The 23,870-nt window shown below is 43.4% G+C and overlaps 1 long non-coding RNA gene across 3 annotated transcripts in view; it reads left to right on the forward strand.

The window, feature by feature from the left end:
- LOC103676272 overlaps window positions 1–23,870 on the forward strand; it is a 57,453-nt gene that overhangs the window by 5,627 nt on the left and 27,956 nt on the right. For 2 of the 3 annotated variants that reach the window (XR_572059.2, XR_572062.2), the window contains exon 3: window positions 9,033–9,141. This is a non-coding gene — a long non-coding RNA (uncharacterized LOC103676272). Of the gene's footprint in view, window positions 1–9,032; window positions 9,142–11,240; window positions 11,488–23,870 lie in introns of those variants that run through there. The other variant, XR_572061.2, reaches the window with a different exon arrangement.

Below are 23,870 nucleotides of genomic sequence, written 5' to 3' on the forward strand. Positions count from 1 at the left end.
AATTCATAGACATGAGCAGGAAATCAGCTTTCTGTGGGCTTGGTCTCCTCTGATTTTCACAACTGGATGCCAGGAGCACATTTCTTTCCTAAGCTCCATGGGTCAATTCTCTAGCTAATAGAGCTTTAAATTTTGCAACCAATTACTCCATTGATATTCCTGCCCTCATCCATTCCTCTTTCTGGTTCCATTGGAAACTAAGGGAAAAAATGACTTTGATTACACAGGAGTTGTTCCAATGTGGAAGTCACATCAAGCAATTCACATAAAGCAGTTCTCACCAAGTTAATGGTATCCAACCCCAGGGAGGCGGGAAAAAGTCCCAGCCAAAATACACTTCTTGCAGAGACAATTGGATATTCATGGAATATTATGGCAGTGGTGGCCAAGCTTTGAAAAGCTGGCTGTGAAAACTCTAAGAGGAAGGTCTATTTGTGAACTTGGAAGTGCTGAGGCATTATTTCCCACTGCCATGATTTCAGAGATCTTACATAAATGTAGAGCTTTCCCATTCATTGGGTCTTATTGAAATTCTGGGAAACTGCTTCATTCTGTTTATTCTAGAAAAAAGGGAAGAGTCTCTGTGGATATTTTATAAAACAATTTCCTGTCTACCTTGGTGCACATCCTCATGAATTCTTTTAGTCACCTTCAGTGCAAAAGTATAGTTTAGTTGATTCTGGCTTGGTTGGCTCAACGGTACCTTGTTGGCCTGCGTGTTCATGAAATGTCACTCAGCGACTTCTCTCTGCCCTGGGCACCCTTTCTTCCTGCTCCTATCTCCCACCGTCTGATTTCCCACCCTCACTCTCTGTTTGTGTCATCACCCTTTCCCCTGGAAGGCTGTGTGATAAAGCAGTGACACCTGGGTGTGCTTTCAATGCAGGTTGCTACTTTTCCAGAGCCTTTTGCATTTAAGATCATTTCTAACATTGTAATAAAAACTTTGTCTATTAGAAGAGCTCCAGGGATCCACTAGCAGGGGGGGGACTTCTTCTTAGGGTTGGGTCCTTCCCAGTAAGCTTGAAATCGGAGATATTGGGGACCCCCATTTCAGCTACAAAAAAGTCATGTATTTTATTCTGTCATGAAAAGGGGGATACATTTGGGAGTTTTTATGTAGGTGGAGTGGACAGAATTTCAGGGTGATGAGATGTGACAGGTGAGAAGAGGCGAGCAGTTGAAGACAATTAAGAATTTCTGCCCTGGGTGACCAGATGGATGGGCAGTACCTGTGGGGTAAGTGTGTGGTATCCACAACCATTTGGGAAAATGAACCTCAGGAGAGAGATTAGTGTCCAAAGCCATAGAACTGTCAGAAGGATAGGAGCAGAGAAATAAGTTTGAAACTTGGAGACTTTAGTTAATCAATTCCCATAGGGTTCAGAAGAAAAAAGCAATAATACTAAACTGTTTGGTTGTGTTCTTTATTTGATTAAATATGCTCATACATGCTAAATAATAAACTCATTATGTAAACATGACTCTCTACAGATTTGGCCATTATATGTAAGCTGCAAGATATAGTTTATATGGTTGGCTATGTATTTCTTGGCTCTTAGTCAGACCCTAGAGAATTTGAGGAGAAAATTTATTCTACAACTAATTCTACATGTATCTCCATATTCAGTTAATAAAAAAATGCTTTCCTCCTTCTCATCCTGTCTTCTTGATGCTGCTTAATGCCTCATTTGCTTCTTTTGCCTAATTTTTTGGAGACGAGAGCAGGCAGGTGAGAGACAACCTGTCTCATTATATTCACTTGGTGGCTTCGGTTAGTTCTAGAATGTCGTCCATGGGAGACCTGCAGCTTAGCTTCCATCCCTGGTGCTCATGTTACAAGATCAAAAACTCATTTTTCAACATGATTCATCCTACTTAGTGGCTTGTGCTAATTATAGTTGATATGGGCATTTTAGGGGATGTCTTCTCATCATGTTCCTTTCTTGTATTTGTAAACATTGGTTTGCTCATTTCATATTTCCCCTTCATTTATTCCAAGATTTATATCTCTGCTATGGAATTGGAATCCTTCTCTCTTTGGAATGGCTTGTAAATCCTTTTGATCCTTCTCAACACTATTTCTAAACTGTTGAATCTTTTTATGATAACTAAGAACCAATTTTTAAAAAGCCAATAAAAAATGACTAAACAGTGGGGTGCGGGGTGGTTCCATTTTTTAAGTGCCTGACTTTTGGTTTTGGCTCAGGGCGTGGTCTCATGGGTCTTGAGATCCAGCCCCACATCGGGCTCTGCACTCAGCGTGGAGTCTGCTTGAGTTTCTCTCTCCCTCTCCCTCTGCTCGTCTCTTGCATCTCTCTCTCTCTCTGAAATAAATAAATAAATAAATAAATAAAATCTTAAAAAAAAAAAATGACTAAATGCTGAGTAAGCCTGCCCACACTTTCTGTACATAAATTGGCTAACATGAATTTACCATGGTTTAGTCTTGCTAGGATTTGATTGAGGCTGCTCTGCACGATTGCGCTGGCTACAAACGGCATGGTGGCGCTTGGCGGTGGGGATGAATGCAGGCTGCCGGGCAGCTGGCACCATAAGCACCAAGCCATGCCTCTCCCCGGTAAAGCAATTCCTTTTTCTAATTTACACAAAGGCCCTGCATTGATCAGTGGAGTCCTCGATTCAATCATTTTCTATAGCTTCTCAGCCTATGATACTATCACCAAGGGGAGGGAGCAGTATAGACCTTGTCTTCATGCGAACACACACAGAAAGTCTGGAAGAACATATCAATCTTGCCTTCAGCTTCCAGCTATACATTCCAGCCCTTTTGGAGTTCACAAGGGGTGTGCTGCCATGGCAGCTGTGCTATGCATGCAACTAGCTCCCTGCTCCCATTCTCCATGGTGCCAGACCATACTTGCTCCAACACCACCAGCGTCTTATGGTCAGGAGGAATGCCCCTTCCCCATCAGACCTCCTGTTTTCCCCTTCTGTCACCCATAACCCTGTGCTTTTCTCTCACCCACCACTTCCAGGGTTCTGACTCCCCTTGTGTTGGTACACAGGGGTTGTGTTTGGTCACGTCGCTGCGTGCCCCCTTGTTGATTCTTCATGGGGAGAGGAGCAGAGGTGAGCGTAGAGTAGGGACTGGGGCAACAGTGTCCCAATTGTCTCTTATGCTCTCCCCTGTGGCAGAAGGGCAAGAGGTCTGGGAACTCTGTTTCTGAGACTCCCTTGTCACAAGGCTTCAGGACAGGGCTTAGAAGGTGAGTCTGTGCCGGGCTGGGAAATTGTGGATGCACCAAGTGTGTGGGGGGGGGCTTCAACAGATGGATTTGTAGTCTCTTTCATATTCCTTTGATGGTTCTCAGTCCCCAGGTTGTGGACATCTGTGACCACTGACAGTGGTCTTCTGCATTTTGCTGACCTCTGGGTGGCAGTTGCAACTTCCTGACTTCTGGACCACAGCTCTGGGCACGAACCTGGAAATTAGGGGTGAACCCCTGATGCTCATTGTAGGAGCCTTTGTAGGGAATTAGAGTTTTATCCATAACTCCCCAAATATTAGGAACAACTGCCTTACATTTTAAATATCAGTAAGAGTGACTTTGCAAAGGACATATCAGATAAAGGGCTAGTATCCAGGATCTATAAAGAACTTATCAAACTCAACACCCAAAAAACAAATAATCCAGGCAAGAAATGGGCAGAAGACATGAATAGACATTTCTCCCAAGAAGACATACAAATGGCCAACAGACACATAAAAAAAATGCTCCACATTCCCTGCCATCAGGGAAATAAAAATTAAAACCACAATGAAATACTACCTCATGCCAATCAGAATGGCTAAAATTAACAAGTCAGGAAACAACAGATATTGGAGAGGATGAAGAGAAAGGAGAACCCTCTTACACTGTTGGTGGGAATGCAAGCTGGTGTAGCCACTCTGGAAAACAGTATGGACATTCCTCAAAAAGTTAAAAATAGAGCTACTCTATGGCCCAGCAATTGCCCTACTGGGTATTTACCCCAAAGATACAAATGTAATGACCCGAAAGGGCACCTGCACCCCAATGTTTATAGCAGCAATGTCCACAATAGCCACATTGTGGAAAGAGCCAAGGTGTCCATCGACAGATGAATGGCTAAAGGAGATGTGCTAAATACACACACACACACACACACACACACACACACACACACACGTATACAATGGAATATGACTGAGCCATGACAAAGGATGAATACTTACCATTTACATCAACGTGGGTGGAACAAGAGGGTATTTTGCTGAGTGAAATAAGGCAATTAGAGAAAGATACTATATGGTTTCACTCATAGGTGGAATATAAGAAATGATGCAGAGGATCATAGGGGAAGGGAGGGAAAACTGAATGGGAAGAAATCAGAGAGGGAGACGAACCATGAGAGATTCTTTTTTTTTAATAATATTTTTTTATTATATTGTGTTAGTCACCATACAGAACATCCCTAGTTTTTGATGTAAAGTTCCATGATTCATTACTTGCGTATAACACCCAGTGCACCATGCAATACGTGCCCTCCTTACTACCCATCACCAGGAAACAAACTGAGGGTTGCTGGAGGGGAGAGTGTGGGGGGATGGGTAACTGGATGATGGGCAGGAAGGAGGGCACTTGATGCGATGAGCACTGGGTGTTCTATGCAACTGATGAATCACTGAACTGTACCTCTGAAATTAATGCTGTACTGTTTGTTGGCTAATTGAATTAAAAAAAAAAAGAGTGACTTGAAACTGTGGGGCCAAGATCTTTGGAAATATCTGAAAAGCATGATAACCCGTGTATTTTGCGTTTACAACTTATAAGTTTGGGGCTTCCTTTCATTTCTCATTGTCATGGACATATTTACCAAGTAAAATCTACCTGATTATAAACTCCTTGAGGGATTGAGATTATTCTGTTTATCCTATTTGTCATCTTTCCCTCTCTTGGGCCTTCTTCCCTTGGCCTAGAAACATATGGCGGTCCCTACCATTCCCAAAATAACTCCATCACTAAGTAGGTGAGGCCTGTCTTGAGTCTGCTTTTCTCTTTACAACCATCAAGCATCCTTTCTAATTAATATTCTGTACCCAGATGTCTTAAGTGATATGGGACTCCCTGAATTTCCCATGTTTTGGGGGGATATTCATAAGGTTTTTGGCCTGAAAGGGGCGATTGTGGATCAAAAACTGAATGCTCTATTAAGCAAAATTTAGGACATTTTTCTTTCAGTGGCCTTGAATATGGTGACATGCATTATTCACACAGAATTCAGTATTTCCTGATTGCTCCTGAATGAGTTCCCTTTTGCTCCGTCCGAGATCACCAAGGACCTCTAATTGCTAAACTCAATGGATGTGTAATGGGATGCAGGATTGTTTTTAGCGGAAGAAGCTGACATTTCAAAATGGTTAGCCCTTTCTATTTCTGGCTTGGGACACCCTGGTCATCTTGGAGCAGACCTTCTTTGTTCTGGAAAGAGTCACGGGTGTTGCCCCTTTTAGTTCCTGAGCTGCAACGTTTCGAGGGGGAGTGTGCTCTAGCATGCTTACTTAATTTTCCTTAGGCAGGGGCTGGGTCCCTGGCTTGAGGTAGACCCCAGGCCTTGACCATAGCTAAAGGTTTCAGGGGGGATAGCTTTGTTGTTTTGTCAGGGTCTTTGCGGGGGCTCCGAAAATAGGACCTTTCCCTTTCCGTGGCCTTTAACACACTGACATGCATTATTCACACAAAACTCAGTCGTTCCTGAATGCTTTTGGCTGAGAACCCTTTTGGGGTGTCCAAGATCTTCCTCCCTGCCTGGCTTCTGAACAAATGGGGACATAAGACAAGAGAGAAGGGCAGATGGAAAAATTAACATTTTCCTTTAGGACTGATTAAGCCTTGGCTGGAGGGCTTATTTACTAGGGAACTTGGCTTGCTGAGTTTTGACAGACGAGTCCACCCAGGCCAGTCCCGGCTACCACACCCTGGGGGCCCTAGAGGAGCAAAGCAGAACTCATGCTTTTGCGGGCAACTCCCTCTGAAGAGGAAAAAGAGAAGGGAGCGAATAAAGAATAAATGTGCACCGTTGTTTCCTCCCAAATTAACCACTCAGACAAGTCACCCTGCCTCCCCTAGGTTGAAGTAAATAAATGGGCGGAAAGATCCAGGAGGGTGGCCCCAGTGAGCTCCTTCCTACCTCCCTTCCTGGAGGAAACACCCGGAATAGGGAAGACGTGTCCCCTTGACATGACCAATAGAACAGGGAGAACTAAAACCAGGTCAGCTGGTGGGAAGGTACCCTGGGGTACCTGACGGGAGGGTGCTTTCCACGCACAGCAGGTAAACTGATGCTGTCACTGCTTCTGTTCCCAAACACACCAGAATCATAAGGGTGCTTGGGGAAAATGGCTGCATGGTGTGTGTTACATGGAGTGGTACCTTGGCTCAAGGTAATACTGAGGACACAGGCAATCCTGCCTCCCGTGTCCCACATCGTTGGGCTGGCAGCAGCCTCAAATCCTTGGTTTTGAGCCTCTGACACAGAACTGGTGGCTTTTAGCAGAGACACCACCGGACTGGCCACCACTCCTGCCCCTTCTCTGTGAAGTGACACTTCTTGGGGTGGGTATCTTCCATGGTATAGGCTTGTCTGGGGTTCTCAGACTCATGAGATAGGAACCTTCAGAATGTTAGGGTGGGCTGTTGGCACTTATAGCTGGGAGCTTACTGTCCCTGTGGCTTGAATACTAAAGAAATGCCACTTTTTGTACCTCAAATGGTACGAAATGATGGTGCGGTGGGTATGTGACGTGTAGCTCCTTCCCTTGTGTGATTTTCCTGATGCCTCTGCTGCATTTAACAGCTGTGATCATACACGCAGCTCCTGTGCTCCCTTCACACCACCCTGAGAGCTCGATCCGGCCTCCCCCACAGCTGCAGTGTTTTCCTGATATTCCTCCTCAGCCTGCTGCAATGCTTAATGCTCGACGCTCTCCCTCCTCGCCCTGGAAAGCCTCTCTCCCTCTTCTGGTCTGCGCTTGCTGTCCCCCAATCATCAGACCCTCTGTAACCAATCACTCGCTGCAACCCTTGAAACATCTCAAAATCAACATGCTACAACCCCCGAATTCATAATCTTGGCCAAATTGGCTCTCTGTCTCTATTCTCCATCTCGATTCATGTCATGACATTCAGACAGTTGAGTTAGAAATTTAGGGGCACCTCTGACTCTTCCCCCCACATTGAGTTAGTTATCAAGACCTGACCCTTAAAAAAAAACTTCTTAAGCTTTTCTAAACTCTATTAGCATTTCTGCTTCTCGTGTGCTGGTAAGTGACTAACAGCTCTGAGGGGAAGCCTTGCTTTATAGCATTTGCCTAATGTCTGTGGCGTAAATACTCCCACCATGGCTGCCATGGCTGATTTCAAGCCATCCAAGGTTTAATAGTGTCTCCCCCAAATTTCTAGAAACTGCATTGGCTTTTGCAAGATGGTACAAGCCAGTTCCACTGCACCTTGGCCCCAACCCTCCTTGGTGCTTCTCAGCCCGTCCCTCTTCAAACTCCTCTCCCCTCAAGCCATTCTGTAGCCAGCTGCTACACTCGGGTCCGACCCTGCCACTCCCCTGCAGAAACCATGCTGGCGGCTTCCTGGGTGATTCAATCCACACCGCTCACCAGTGCCCTGAGCTCTTGGAGACACAACCCTGCCTACCTCGCCAGTGTCATTTCTTGGCTCCTATCTTTTTTTTTCTCTTTGAGGCTCAGCTCAGCTGAAACCCCCGCCCACCATTTTTCAGGTTGGGTCAGTTGCCCCTTCTCAGCAGGCTTTGATTACTGCACTTATAGCCTTGTACTTATGGGGTTTTGTTTTTGGTCTTTCTTTCTTATGAATCTATAAGCTTCTTGAGGGAGAAGTCATGTGTTTGTTTTTTTCCCCTAGCTTTCTATATATAGAACAGTGGCTTTCTCATTGAAATTAATCAATAAACACTTCTTTTTTTAAAATAAGGATTCTTTTTCTTTTCTTTTTAAAAAAGATTTTATTTATTTATCTGAGAGAGAAAGAGAGAGAGAGAGAGAGAGAGAGCATGATGTGGGGGAGGGGCAGAAGGAGAGAGAGAAGCAGACTCCCTGCTGAGCAGGGAGCCCAACATGGGGGCTCCGTTGGATCCTAGGACTGTGGGATCATGACCTAAGCCAAAGGCAGACGCTTAACTGACTGAGCCACCCAGGCACCCCTGAAATCAATCAATAAAGAGTTCTTACCGGGGATGTACTGTATGGTGACTAACATAATATAATAAAAAATCATTATAAAAAAAAAAAAGAGTTCTTAATTATTAAAGTAAGATTATCAAAGTTCTGCACGCACTCGTATGTGTGTGCGTGCGTGTGTGCGCGCATGTGTGCGTGCATGTGTGTGCATGTGTGCATGCGTGTGTGTGTGCATGTGTGTGCATGTGCATGTGTGCATGTGTGTGCGTGCATGTGTGCATGCGTGTGTGTGCATGCATGTGTGTGTGTGTGTGTATTGGGGATGAGGTGGAGGTTTAACAATTGTCTATTTACCTGTTTCTGTGTAACAACTGCTCCTCCCCCTATTGTAGCTTAAAACAGCAGCAATTGTTTTGCTCAGGGACCTGGGGTCTCACGGGGTCTGCTAGGCAGCCCTTGCCCTAGTTTCTTCTGCAGATGCTGCTGCAGTCAGGTGGGAGCTGGAGCGGGAGCCGTCTCAAAGACTTTACCTCCCTATCTGGGAAGACTCAGATGGTCGGGGCTCCTCAGGACTCTGTCCCCACACATGGCAGCCTCAGTGGCTGGACTTCTTCCAGGTGGTTGGAAGTGGACTTCCTCTGCCCCTGCTCCCACCTGTCCCCCCATGATGACTGTCATCTGTCTATTTCCATGTTTGGAGAGTACACCCCCTCCCCAACACTACAAGATGCTTTCAGATGTGCTTTTCCTGCTTTCAGTCATGACGGACCAGGTTTTAGGTCAGAAGCTCCAAGTTTTTCCTTCCTGAGGCTGAAAACTCTTCTCGGTCTTTCTGCAGCTAACCATGTGTCTCCCGAAAGTCACTACGATGGCGACAGTGGAAGCCAAGTTGTTGAGAGAAAGCCCTGGGAGCTCTGACTGGCAGATTATAGGTTAAAAAAAAATAGGTGAGTTTTTATTTTTAAAACGCACAATCCGTATTTTCCTTCCCCGTCCCTCTAAGTCCCGATCTCTGCCACTTTCCCCTTCCCTTCGTTGATCACAGATAAGGTCTTCACCAGCAATTTACAACAATTGAATACTTTTTGCACCCTATTTCGTGCAATAGATACTTTTTTAAAAAGGCAAGTTTTTTGACGGTGATAAAGCCATAAAAATGATCTTCAAGGATTTGAACTAAGCAGGAAAGATGCTCGGCCAGCAATCCGAAGACTTGGGCTAGATCCCAGCTGCACTATTCAACAGTCACCTCTCTGAGCATCACTGTCCTCATGTGTAGAACTGTAACGCCTGCCTTGATGGCCTTGAACATCCATAAGGATCAGCTGAGCTAATACACGCCAGGGTGACTGTCAGAGCGGGACACACACGCAACACTGCACTCTCCCAATGCACCAGATGAATGCCCTGAGCAGAGGAAGGGCCATGGACGCTGACCTCAGATCTGAATTCTGGACCCTGTCATGCACTGGCTGGTTTTCTGTGACACCCCTTTCCCCTGGTTCTCCTGCTGCCTGTTTGGGGTCACTGCTCCTAGGCAGGTGCTCCTCCCGTTGATGTCTGATGGCTGGAATCCTCAGGTCTTGCTCCTCGGTTCTACCCTCTGTGTGTGAGCTCTCTCCAGGGAACCTCATCATTGCCATGTCCTTAAATCCCATCTCTTTGTGGTGACTCCCAAGTTTATATCCCCCTGTCAGACCTCTTCTTTGAGTGCCATGCTGGTCTGTCCACCTGCCTCCTGGAGATCCCTCTTCTGGTGCTGCACACACAGCTCCAGTATAACTGGATGAAAGCAGTTCTGATCACGTCCTGTCCAGCAATGTGTGGGATGCCACCCGCATCCAGTCCACCCACCTGAGTTCTTCACGTGGTCTCCTCTACATCTCTGTGAGCTTGAAGTTCACCATCGGCAACTAACTTAGCTCTGGGTAGATCCATTCCAGTTACACCGTCACCTCCCCCCTACTCACTTCCCGCGTAGCTCGGTCCACACGCCCGATGGCAGTACTCATTTCTTGTTCGCTTGACCGTTACTGGTTATCCTTTCTAGAAAATTAGCTCCATGAGGGGGACCGCATCTCCTGTTCACCTTTCTAGCCCCAGGGCCATGCAAAGTGCCTGACCCATAGCAGATACTCTGCAATTATCTGATGAGCACATGAATGCGTGCCCTGAGCGGGTTACTAACCTTGAGATAACTAGGTCTACTCCGTAACAGGAGAATTGGGTGAGATATGAGATAATACCCTGAGAAGAGCCTAGTCCAGGACCTGGCACATCGTAGGTGCTTAATAAATGTTAGTTCCCCTTCCTATAAAGAATAAAAGAATACGCTATACAGGTTGTAAGGAATATGTCCTTAATAAAGATTCACTACATAAGAGGTGGGGAGAGGGTTCCTGGTTAGGAGCTTCTTAGGACCCAGCCAGGCAGAGAAGTCTAGAAAATTCTCTTCAAATAAAGACCTCCGTGTGTCATATTCACCCACCCCAGATAATACTTGCTTACTGTTGCATTCAGAAAGACATGAAAACAAAACAAAATCAAGGCCAGAGCTGCTACCATGTGGCCGTTGCTAGGCTGGATTCTAGGGATCCCGTGACAAAGGAAACGTTGACTTCCACTCCGTAGTCGTTGGTTGTCATGGGGTTCCTTAGTTCTCATGACTTGCTCAACTAAACAAAACAAAGGCGCTTTATGAAACTGCAGAGGAAATAGGAAGTAGTAGGAAAGACCCTTAGCTTTTGAGATATTTATTAAAAGTTGGAGAGATTTGTCATAAAGGGATGGAGAGCATCCGTGCCAGGAGGAACAGCGCCTGGAATGCAGTGGGTACCTGACGCTCATTAAGCCGGATCGAATTTTCCCCAATCTGTGACTGTTTGCGTCCAGCAGATGGCGCCAAACGACTGGTTCTAGCTGGGATACACAGGCTCTGGAAAACATGAAATGTGTTTCTACAAAGCCGGCATCTTAAACAGGGCGCTCGAATTGTCTGTCTCAGACCCTTTCTTTCTCCTTTTTTAAAAAAAGATTTTATTTTTAGGTAATCTCTACACCCAACGTGGGGCTCGAACTTACAACCCAGAGATCAAGAGTCATATGCTCTACTGACTGAGCCCACCAGGCGCCCCTTTGAGATCCTTTTGCTCTCTTTTAGTATGACCTGTGGATCAGAGTAAGGCGTGGACAAGAAAATGGTTGCCTGTCCTGGAATGTGGTAATATTGCGGAATAATGGAAATGTAGGTGAAACACAAGAGATAACCTAGTAAAACTGCATCTAAATATGGAGTGGACATGTGTGTGTGTACTTGTGATGAAAAATTCCTCAAAAAAGAGGTAATGAGAAAGTATTTTTTTAAATGTTTTTTTATTATATTATGTTAGTCACCATACAGTACATCCCTGGTTTTTGATGTAAAGTTCGATGATTCATTACTTGCGTATAACACCCAGTGCACCATGCAATACGTGCCCTCCTTACTACCCATCACCAGCCTATCCCATTCCCCCACCCCCCTCCCCTCTGAAGCCCTCAGTTTGTTTCTCAGAGTCCATAGTCTCAATGAGAAAGTATTTTTAAAAACCTATAAAGAGAATTAAAAAAGTTGGAGAAGATGAAAGAGCGTATACTCAAGTGAGCATAGTAGGGAACTTAATTTGGAAAGTATTAATATGGAAAGTCCAAACGAAAGGGTCCTATTCCTCTATTCCTCACAGTCCTAGTGGGTGACTTGAATTTCAATGACTATCCTAAGCAGAGGATTCAGAAAAAAGACCAAATTGTCTAGAACCAAATCAATGAAATTCATTTCAAGGGACTCTCCCTGGCTCTCAGGGACTGGGAAGGACCCAAACCACACACAGTGCCTGTTAGGGAAGAGAAAGCCAAAGCTTCGGGTTCTGAAAGAGGACATTCTCTACTGCAGAAAAGGAGAAAAGCAAAAAGCAGTGTTGAATGGTCATGGTAGACCTGTTGGGTTCACTTTCTTTTTAGGCTTTAAGAATCTCCCATTGAAGGGACCCTGGATGGCTCAGTCGGTGGGCATTCGACTCTTGATTTCAGCTCAGGTCATGATCTCGGGGTTCTGGGACCGAGCCCTGTGTTGGGCTCTATGCTCAGTGTGGAGTTGCTTGTCCCTCTCCCTTTGCTCCTCCCCCTGTACTTTCTCTCTCTCTCTTTCTATCTCTAAAGTAAATAAATAAAATCTTAAAAGAAACAAAAAGGGAAAATCTCCCATTGAAACAAAAAGTCTGCATTGGATAAGGTGGAGGCTATGAAGAAGGGGTTTCTTCCTGCTGTTCTTGGGGCATGTGTTGCTCAGGTTAGAAGCTATTTTCAGAGCAGGACCATTGCTCTAGTTTGGAAAATGGTTCTCTGTGTCCTGGAGCCCCTACCTGGAGACATTTCCAAAGGGAAGACACAGGGGAGAGCATCCCTGAGATATTCCAATGATTGTACACAGGCTACTGCTGAAGACCAGACTAAGACCCTCTCACAGCTTGCCCAGGGAGGTATGGCTGCTCTCGGGAATGTGCGAGTTAAAAAACTCTTAAGTGAAATGATGCTCCAGGCAGAAGCGTCATTAAAACATAATAGTATGTAATTACGGGCTTTGCAATTTGCCTCAATTCCAATGGATTTACAATGCTGCTTGCAAAAAATTTTTTTAATTCCTTTCTTTTACAAGAGTTGACTTCTTACAAAAAGAGTATGACACCCAGGTTGTTTCAAATTTGAGCTTAATTATAAAATCTATGGAGAGGAACAGTGTTTAATCCAGACTATTCCAATTCATCATTCAAAAAAATGTCTTGTGAACATACTCTGATAAGCTAGTGGCTCTCAACAGTAATATGCTAAAGAGTCATCTGCAGTGAGGGGGGCACCTGGGTGGCTCAGTCGATTAAGCATCCCACTCTCGATCTCAGCTCAGGTCTTGATCTCAGGGTCCTGAGTTCAAGCTCCACATTGGGCTCCAGGGCATGGAGTCTACTTAAAATAAAATAAAAGAATCACCTGGGGTTCGTTTGTTAAGGTGCAAATTCCTACCCCAATGGCCAGACATTCTGATTGTAGAGACTGGGGGTGGAACTCAGGAATTTGCATTTTAGAGTTAATGTCTTCATTTCAAGTAATTCAGAGCAGAAGATGGAAAGACCATCCTTAGAGAAATACTGCCCTAAGCAAGGCAGGATTAGTCAGTCAGAGAAACCTTCAAACTGACTTACTTCCATTCATTCATTCACTCCCTCCCCCCCCCCTTTTTTTTTAAGATTTTATTTATTTATTCGACAGAGACAGAGACAGCCAGCGAGAGAGGGAACACAAGCAGGGGGAGTGGGAGAGGAAGAAGCAGGCTCACAGTGGAGGAGCCTGACGTGGGGCTCGATCCCAGAACACCGGGATCACGCCCTGAGCTGAAGGCAGACGCTTAACCGCTGTGCCACCCGGGCGCCCCCTACTCCCTCCCCTTCTTCTGAACACTTAATTCACCAAACATTTCTGGTGTCCTACCTTTGAACTTGGTGCTGTGGGACATAGTTAATACAAGGAGACTCAGTTCCTGCTTGAAGGAACTTCTATCTAATGTCTGATACAGATATTCACGTCTATATGAATGACAATGTCAGGTGTTAAGCAGTGTTTGCAGATATGATATGGGTGTCAAAGAGTATCTCAGGGATCGAGAAGGAAGTGTTGTCCGTGTGAGCTCAGGGAAGGAGGAACGGCTCTGCGGACAGGGTGGAACATTGCCTGGGGCCTGAATGATGAGAAGTGAGCAGGATATTTGAGGTGCAGGAACAGCCTTGTTTCATATTCTATGTATTAAGCAAGAATATTATTATCATCCATAGCCTCTACTAAAGATAGCAGAGTGGCAAAGCACGGCCAGGGATTAAAAGTATAATCTCGTTAACTGCCTTCAGAGGAGAAATAAGGATGAGAAGCCAAAAGTTCCTGAATCAGCAAAATCATCTCCTTGTTTTTTTCAATATTCTGGTGTCAATTGGACCATTCGCTACTTTGCTAAGTTGATAGAGAGTAGAAATGCTTGACATGACATGTTTATTACATATAACCTGTTTTTCTCATAGACCGATATCTCTTTCATCCAGCTGCCTTCAGAAAGTTAAAATTATGATAAGACACATGACAGGTATGAGCAATTAGCACCTTAAGAAGAGGATTAGGACTGTTCAAAGCCAGGGGAGGGAGATTAGTCAAATCAAACATCACTTATTTAACAAAGAGATCTGTATTCCTAATACTTATGTTCAGACGTGGTATTTTTCTTAGCTGTATTTTTCCTATTTCATTACATGAAAGAAATTTTAATCCATCTACCTTGTTCCCCTGCCCCAGCCCTGTTTGCCAGTACCCTACAGAGCATCAGAAACCAAATATTTAAAGTATTATGTCACTGAGTGTGTAGAGAAGTGGCATTTTTCTACCGCCATGCTTGGTGAGAAAGGACACAGACTTTGGAGCCAGACAATTGGGTTTTTAACCTTAGCTCGATCACTTTCTATCTGCATAGCTTTAGCGAAGTTACTTAGCTTTTATGGGCCTCGGTTTCCTTATCTGTAAGCAGACATAAATAGGATTCTTATGATGATTAATGAATACATATAAAAGCACTTAGAACAGCCCATAGCAAGGGCTCAGTCATTGTCAGCTACCATCATGAGCTCTGGTGTTAAGGAAGATACACAAGGACAAGTTTCATAGGATACGTAGGTAGACTGGAGAGGTATTAATATATTTTGAAAATCAGCTATGATATGGGGCTAAAAGTTATTCAACCCCCCAAGAAAATTATATCTTCTCTTGTAACAGAAAACATTTAGACTATAAGAATGCGTAATATAAAATCATATAACACATATTTTAAATATGAGAATAACAAGAATAAGGACATAAAAGTACTGGAGAGGAGTCCAGTACAAAAACACATACATGGTGTCTTATGTACACGCAATGGCTGAACTACACATTTGTCTCTAAGCTCCCTGGTAATCACTGCAGAAAAGGGGGACATGATCAGTTGCAAGATAAAAAAAGGCCAATTGTTCAGGAGAAACACAATTACTTACACAATTACTTGCACTGTTGTGACCCAAGGGACACTCACCAGCTCAGCTTTGGCTGAGAATTTGTAATGCAATACACAACATCTTCCACATCTTTTCAGCAGTGGAACTCCTGGGTTTCACGAGGCTGCTCTGATAAAGGTCCTCAAATCATCACCCCAGGGCACTTCAGTAACTTGGTTCTAGGAGGAGAAGGATTGTGTGGCACCTGTGGGCAGGTGCTTGGCTGCCTGGCCATCTTGCCTCATCGGGAGGAAGATTTTACAATGCCTGGAATGCCCAAAACTTCTCTCTCATTCCAAGTTGTTTGGTTTCTTAAAAGCCAATTGCAACTGTTTTCTCATTTAATCCTCAGAAACCTTTGAGTCAGGGATCATTAAACCCATTTTACAGATAAAGAAACTGAGTCCAAGAGTACTTGGACAGTGAGGAAATGGTAGGTGAGGATTGAGGAGCTGGCTCCCAGAGCTCATCTGGACCTTCAGGCCTGACCCAGTACCAGACGTCTCCGAGCCCTGCTCCCTCCACCTCACTGCTCAGTCACTCTTTTATCCATCAACATCTGATTTTTATGCCTATAGCTCCATTGAAATTGTGCTGGCAAAAGTCACAAATGCTAATTTATTATCAAATCCAGTGACCCTTTTCTCAGCTTGCCTTTTTAAAAAAATTTGAAACAATCAGTTATTCACTCTGTGGCATTCTGTTCTCCTTCGGTTTGGGGAGCCCTAAATACACCTGGTCCTCCTCCTACTTTCCCTACCACTTCTGCTCATTAGGCCTTTTGAGCAGCTCCTTCACCTGCCTCCTAAATGTTGGGGTCCCCAGGATTCCATCTTTGGCCCTCTCTTCATACTCCCCAAGAGAGCCAATCCTCTCACACGAATCAGCTGCCATCCCGAAAACAGTAATTCCCAAACTTACAGAGTAGAGTCACATCCTGTATGAGGTTGAGTTCTAAGATCAGGGTCTGAGGAAAAACAACATTTCTTCAACATGAGACTTGTTCATTGTTTTTCAGTTGAATAAGATGAAACAGCTGGCTCAAATTTGGAGCAATTATGTAGAAAAAAACGTTTCGTTACAGACTGGAATTATACTTGGAATGGTGAGGTGTTCGTATCGTGAGGACATAGGAAGGAAATGAGACCATCTGGAGGAGGGGCAGGTTTGTAACCCCCATTTCACTGCCTGCTTAGAGCCACTGTGGGGGGAGATGGCAGAAAAGAGAACATTCCTCCCCTCTCTCTGTTATTTATTTAAGACCATGCACACAGGTGAATTTGCATGCATTAACAATGACTCCATGAGCCTCCGTTCTCTGTCCCCTGGACATTTTCATTTGGTTTTCCCACAAGATTTCAAACTTAACATGCCCACTATTTCTCATCTTTACTTCCCTCTCAGTTTTACTTGATACAGCAAGATATCCACTATCTGTTACTGCTGTTATAATGATACTCCCAAATTTTGGTGGCTTAACCAATAAAAACGTATTTCTCATCTGTGTCACATTCCAAGGTAGGCCAAGAGGTGGAGGGTGGAATGCGGCACAGGAGGCCCACTCTATGAGGTCATTCAGGGATCCAGACTCAAGAAGGTTCTGCCATCTTCCATAGGTAGCATCCAAGGTTGCCTTGGTGCCAACATGCAGTCAGGAGAGGGGGTAGAGGAGGGCATGGCAAGGCCACATCTATGTGTTAGCATCACACCACATCTATTCCCACTTCACCAGGCCACCTGGATGCCAGGGGAAGAGTTCCCATCCCATCACCAAGTCTGCACCATGAGAGGGAGCGTAGCACCACATTTCCTTGGGGAGGTCGCCATCTGTCATTCTCCTTCCTCCCCGTTCCTAATTTGTTCTTTCACTAGTTTTCTCTTTTGTAAAAAGGGCCAACAATTGTGCTCTTCACAGGGGTTGTTGTGAAAAGTGAGAAAACCTGTGTAAAGCAATCAGAATGCGACTGACTTACAGTTGATGCTCACGAATGGGTTAATTATTATTGTTATTAGTTAGCTGCAGGACTTCATCACCTGCCCTGTTATATCAACCTAGAAACTCTCTTCCCTCATCACCAACTGCCAATCAGTCAGTCAGTCCTACTTACCCAGTTAAAAATAATACATACATATTTATGTGTCTTTAAATGCAAGAAACAATGTTTGTGATATGAAAATCAAAACATATGGATTTGGATCTTTTTTTCTAAAGAAGGAAACAAAAGCCATTCACCCTGGGGGATCCAATATGGCTTCAACTGCCATCTTTAAAATGGGTCCTATATGCCAGATGGACTTAACAGATATATATATTCAGAACATTTCATCCTAAAATAGCAGAATACACATTCTTTGTCAGATGTTCATGGAACATTCTCCAGAATAGATCACATATTGGGCCACAAAACAGACCTCAGCAAATTCAGGAAGATTGAAGCCATACCATGCACCTTTTCTGACCACAGTGCTATGAAACTTGAAGTCAAAAATCTGGAGAGAGCACAAATACATGGAGGTTATATAACATGCTATTAAACAATGAATGGGTCAACCAGGAAATAAAAGAAGAAATTAAAAAAATACGTGGAAACAAATGAAAATGAAGACACAACAGTCCCAAACCCTAGGGATTCAGCAAAAGCTGTGCTAAGAGGGAAGTTTACAGCAATAAAGGCCTACCTCAAGAAGAAAGAACAATCACAAATAAACAACCAAACCTTATACCTAAAGGAGCTAGAAGAACAGCAAATGAAGCCTAAAGCCAGCAGAAGGAAGGAAATAATAAAGATTAGAGCAGAAATAAATGATATAGAAACTAAAAAAAACAGTAGAACAGATCAATGAAACCAGGAATTGGTTCCTCGAAAAAAATCAATAAAATCGATAAACTTCTAGCCAGACTTATCAAAAAGAAAAGAGAAAGGACATGAAGAAATAAAATTACAAATGAGAGGGGGAGAAATAAGAACCAACACCACAGAAATACAAACAGTTATAAGAGAATATTATGAAAAATTATAGGCCAACAAATTGGGCAATCTGGAAGAAATAGATAAATTCCTAGAAACATATAAACTACCAAAAGTGAAACAGGAAGAAATAGGAAATTTGAACAGACTGATAACCAGCAAAGAAATAGAATCAGTAATCAAAAAAACTCCCAACAAAGAAATTCCAGGACCACATGGTTTCACAGGTAAATTCTACCAAACACGTAAAGAAGAGTTAATATCTATTCTTCTCAATCTATTCCAAAAATCAGAAAACGAAGGAAAACTTCCAGATTCATTCTATGAGGCCAGCATTACCCTGATACCAAAACCAGATAAAGGCACCATTCAAAAAGAGAACTACAGGCCAATATCCCTGATGAACATAGATGCAAAAATTCTCAACAAAATACTAGCAAACTGAATCCAAAGATGTGTTAATAAAAATCATTTGCCACAATCAAATGGGATACATTCCTGGGTTGCAAGGTGGCTCAATATTTGCAAATCAACGAATGTGACGTTATCACATTAATAAAAGAAAGGATGAGAACCATAAGGTTATTTCAGTAGATACAGAAAAAGCATTTCACAAAGTACAACATTCATTCATGATAAAAACCCTCAAGAAAGTAGGTTTAGAGGGAACACACCTCAAGATTTTAAAGCCCACATATGAAAAACCCACAGCTAATATCATTCTAAATGGGGAAAAACTGAGACCTTTCCCCCTGAGGTCAGGAATAAGACAAAGATGTCTACTCTCAACATTTTTATTCAACATAATTGTTGGACTAGTCTCAGCAATCAGACATCAAAAAGAAATCAAAGGCATCCAATTGGCAAGGAAGAAGTAAAACTTTAACTATTTGCAGATAACGTCATACAATATATAGAAAACCCAAAAGACTCCACTAAAAAATCGCTAGAACTGATACACGGATTTAGTGAAGTCACAGGATACAAAATCGATGCACAGAAATCGGTTGCATTTCTATACACTGATAATGAAGCAGCAGAAAGAGAAATGAAGGAATTGATCCCATTTATGATTGCACCAAAAACCAAAAGAGACCTAGGAATAAACCTACCCAAAGAGGTGAAAGACCTGGGGCACCTGGGTGGCTCAGTCGTTAAGCATCTGCCTTTGGCTCGGGGTGTGATCCCGGCGTTCTGGGATCGAGTCCTGCATCAGGCTCCTCTGCTGGGAACCTGCTTCTTCTTCTCCCACTCCCCCTGCCTGTGTTCCCTCTCTCGCTGGCTGTCTCTCTCTGTCAAATAAATAAATAAAATCTTAAAAAAAAAAAAGAGGTGAAAGACCTGTACTTTGAAAACTACAAAACACTGATGAAAGATATTGAAGATGATAAAAAAGATGGAAAGACATTCCATGCTCATGGATTGGAAGAACAAATATAGTTAAAATGTCTATATTATATAAATCAATCTACGCATTTACTACAATCCCTATTGAAATACCAACAGCATTTTTCCCAGAGCTAGAACAAATAATCGTAAAATGTGTATGGAAGCACGAAAGATCCCAAATAGACAAACAAATCCTGAAAAAGAGAAGCAAAGCTGGAGGCATCACAATTCAGACTTCAAGATCTATTACAAAGCTATGATAATCAAGACAGTATGGTATTGGCACAAAAGTAGATGCATAGATCAATGAACAGAATAGAAAACCCAGAAATGAACCCACAATTTTATGGTCAACTAATCTTCAACAAAGCAGGAAAGGATATCTAATGGGAAAAAGACAGTCCCTTCAACAAATGGTGTTGGGAAAACTGGACCATTTTCTTATACCATACTCAAAAATAAATTCAAAATGGAAAGAAGACCTAAATGTGAGACCTGAAACCATAAAAATTCTAGAAAAAAACATAGTAACTTCTTTGACATCGACCATAGCAGTTTTTTTCTAGATATGTGTCCTGAGATAAAGGAAACAAAAGCAAAAATAAACTATTGGGACTTCATCAAGATAAAAAGCTCCTGCATAGCAAAGGAGACGACAAAACTTAAAGGCCACCTACGCAATGGGAGAAGACATTTGCAAACAGCATATCTGATAAAGGGCTAGTATCCAAAATCTGTAAAGAACTTACCAAACTCAACACCCAAAAAACAACTAATCCAATTAAAAAATGGGCAGAAGACACGGGTAGATATTTTTCCAAAGAAGACATCCAATTGTCTATCAGACACATGAAAAGATGCCCAATCACTTATCATCAGGGAAATGCAAACCAAAACTACAATGAGATATCACTTCATGCCTGTCAGAATGGCTAAAATTAATAACACAACAGACAACAAGTGTTGGCGAGGATGTGGACAAAGGGGAACCCTCCTGCACTGTTGGTGGGAATGCAAACTGGTGCAGCCACAGTGGAAAACAGTATGGCAGTTCCTCAGAAAGTTAAAAATAGAGCTACCCTATGACCCATCAACCATTTTACTAGGTATTTACCCAAAGAATACGAAAATACAGATTCAAGGGGATAGATGCACCCCTATGTTTATAGCAGCATTATCTACAAGAGCCAAATTATGGAAACAACCCAAGTGTCCATCCATTGTTGAATGGATAAAGAAGTGGCATGTATACACAATGGAATATTTATTAAGCCACAAAAAAGAATGAAGTCTTGACATTTGCAATGACATGGATGGAGCTAGAGAATATAATGCTAAGTGAAATGAGTCAGAGAAAGACAAATACCATATAATTTCACTCATATGTGGAATTTAAGAAACAAAACAAATAAGCAAAAAAGGGAAAAAAAGAGAAACCAGGAAACAGACTCTTAACTATAAAGAATAAACGGATGGTTACCAGACGGGAGGTGGGTTGAGGGGGGATGGGTGAAACAGGTGATGGGGATTAAGGGGCATGCTTGTTGTGATGAACACCGGGTGGTGTCTGGAAGTGTTGAATCATTATATTCTCCATTTGAAACTAATGTTACATTGTATGTTAACTGGAATTTAAATAAAAACTTTTAAAAAAGGGTCTTATATGACTGGATTAGAACTCCCAGATGGAAGGGATCTTATTCCCTCATTTTAAAACCAAGGAAACTGCAGCCTGTTAATGGCAAAGCTGGTGCTCAAATCCAGGTCTTTTGACTCCAGTCAAGTGCTCCGTTGGACTTAGCTCCTTCCTACATAAGAACGTTCATATATTCCTCTTGATACTCATCCTGTTTACCTCCCAGTAATGTCACAGAAAAATTAAGTCAGCAAAACTACCCAGGCAACTCCTCTCCCTTGTCCTCATACTTACTGGTTGGTGTCTGTTAGGTGAAAATGACTGAGTTTTGAATGTCCTCTAATCTCCTCTGGTTACCAAGCCAGCGAAGATTCCAGAACACTAAATTCTGGCTCTTTTTTTTTTAATGTAGTTTTTTTTTTTAAATGTTATGTTAGTCACCATACAGTACATCATTTGTTTTTGATGTAGTGTTCCATGATTCATTGTTTGCATATAACACCCAGTGCTCCATGCAACACGTGCCCTCCTTAATACCCATCACCGGGCTAACCCATCCCCCCAACCCCCTCCCCTCTAAAACCTTTAGTTTGTTTCCCGGAGTCCATAGTCTCTCATGGTTCCTCTCCCCTCAGTTTTCCCTCCCTTCATTAAATTCCGGCTCTCCTTAACCTGGTTCTTCAGATCCCCAAGCCCAGCGCCACCTCCCTTCCTGCTTTTAATTCTGAGCGGCAGATGGCGCTGTGCACAAGTCTGGAAGATACTGAGAGACTATGCGCTTGAGCTGCCTGCAAAACCCTGCCTTGATTGCACAGGCAGGCTCAGCCTCCTCTTCTGGGGTTCTAGGGCTCACAGCGAGTGTGAGCTGGTCTGGGGCGGTGTGGCAGAGACTGCCGGTTCATCACTGATCTTGCTGCCTCGCCTCCTGGGCACACGACTGGACTATATTCCTTGGTTTCTGTTGTAGTGACGGAGCTGTGGCCAGTGTCCTGTGGGAGAAAGTGATCGTCCCCATTTCCAGGCTTGGCCAATGAAAGTCACCTGCCACCCCCTGCCCCCACCACTCCTCTAGCTGGGTATCAATGCCCAGGATGACCTTGGAAACCATAGGATAAAGGTGGCAGAGTTGGCACCACCCTGGGTCCCTGAATGACTGCATGGAGCTGAAGACCCTCCCTGATTTGGACCCACATTGGGGTGTTACACGAGTATGAATTACTGAAGTCCCCTATGCTTGAGTCTTTTAGGCTAGGGTCCCACTCCCTGCCTCCCAGAGCTACGGCAGAGCAGAGGGAGACAGAAATGCACACAACTAGTTATTGGAATTGATATTGAGTGGGCAGCAAAACAATGGAAGCAGTCCATTTTTAAAAGCTTACACTGAGTTTATAAGCCGAGGAGATTTAATGAGTAGCTGGAGGGATTTATAGGAGAGGAACCAAAGCATTCCAGGCAGGGGGAGAGTAGGCACAAAGACAAGGAGGGGTGAATCAGGGCTGTAAATAGGAGGAACGCAAGTACTCTGAAGTAGCTGAGCTGAGAGCGGGCAAACCAGGTGAGGCTCACCTTTCTGAGCCCCCTTGTTCTTAACACAGCTACGTGGCTGTGCTCGGCACCACACTGTGCCAGATGACACGGTGAGTTGTGTGACCTAGAGCCTGTGTATACACCTTACTAGGAGCAAACAAGGCAGCTCCTGTTTTGGTCTGAGTGGTGTACAAATGAAGTATCCGGCTCGGGTTTGTGAGTGACACAAGAATAACGAGTCAATATCCTTTACTTGCAGAAAGTGGTAATCTTTCTGTTTCTATCACCTCCTGTTTTTCTAAAGAGCATTAATGTGGGCTCTGTGTGCCTTTATTACACAAGTCAAGTGTTTTTCTCTCTCTGATTTTAACCCTCTGACCTACAGAAACAGAAACAAAAATGCAACAAATAACTCCACTTTCAGACCAGTGGTATTGGAGAGAGAAAAATAAGTTGTTATCTTTCTGAGAATGGAGGCGAATGCCCTTTCCCCTGACTCCACCTCCCATTTTGGGGGCAAGAAGTATCCAAAATTGTGTGTGCAAGAAGATCCACTGAGAGGCAGGACAAAAAAAAAAAAAAAAAAAAAAAAAAGAAAGAAAGAAAGAAAAAGAAAAAAAACTACTGAAACTTCCATTAAAAAAAAATTATGTAAGAACATTTAAGATGAGGTCTCCCCTCTTCACAAATTTTGAAGCGCACAATACAGTATTGTTACCTGTTGTACAGGAGATCTCTTTATGTGCTTTTTAAAAAAAGATTTATTTATTTTAGAGAGCATGCATGGAGCAAGTGGTGGGGAGGGGAGGGACAGAGGAAGAGGGAGAGAGAGAATGCCAGAGCAGGCTTCGGGGAGACTGACTCAGGGCTCAGTCCCAGGACCCTGAGACCATGACCCCAGCCAAAATCAAGAGCTGGCCATTCAGCCAACTGAGTCACCTAGATGCCCCATCTTTATGTGTGCGTGTTTTTTTTTTAAATCTAAGCCATACTTAATATATAATCAGTGCAGATAAAAAACATGTAAATAAAAATATGGAAGGTAACTGATTTCA

Source organism: Ursus maritimus, unplaced genomic scaffold, assembly GCF_017311325.1.
Source record: "Ursus maritimus isolate PB19 unplaced genomic scaffold, ASM1731132v1 scaffold_31, whole genome shotgun sequence".
NCBI classification, from domain to species: domain Eukaryota; kingdom Metazoa; phylum Chordata; class Mammalia; order Carnivora; family Ursidae; genus Ursus; species Ursus maritimus.